This window comes from Phyllobates terribilis, unplaced genomic scaffold (genome assembly GCF_046119375.1).
Source record: "Phyllobates terribilis strain yellow unplaced genomic scaffold, ASM4611937v1 Scaffold_1__5_contigs__length_1240528914, whole genome shotgun sequence".
Lineage (NCBI taxonomy): Eukaryota > Metazoa > Chordata > Amphibia > Anura > Dendrobatidae > Phyllobates > Phyllobates terribilis.
Genome location: NW_027362761.1, coordinates 808,020,751 through 808,021,286, shown reverse-complemented (window position 1 = coordinate 808,021,286; position 536 = coordinate 808,020,751).

Below are 536 nucleotides of genomic sequence, written 5' to 3'. Positions count from 1 at the left end.
ACTAATTTCAACAGCTGAATATTTAACAATTTTAGAGGAGGAATACGGAATCTTTATGGTATTATATGGCTTTTATCTATCGAAATTCAAGAAAAAAATTAAATAACCAATGTATGTAGGTGAAATTAATTTTTAATTATTAGATTTAATGTATTGAATATTTTTATGCATACTTATTATTATTAATCCTTATTTCTACAGTTTCCAGTCACATCAGTATCCTAATTTTATTATTATTTATCCTTATTTCAACACTTTTCAGCAACATCAGTATCCTAATTATTATTGTTATTATTATTATTTCTACACTTTTCAGCAACATCAGTATCCTAATTATTACTATTATTATTATTATTACTACTACTGCTACTATTTATCCTTATTTCTACACTTTACAGCAACATCAGTATCCTAATTATTATTATTATTATTTATCTTTATTTCTACATTTTCCAGCAACATCAGTATCCTAATTATTATTATTATTTATTTATCTATCCTTATTTCTACACTTTTCAGCATTATAAGTATCCTAA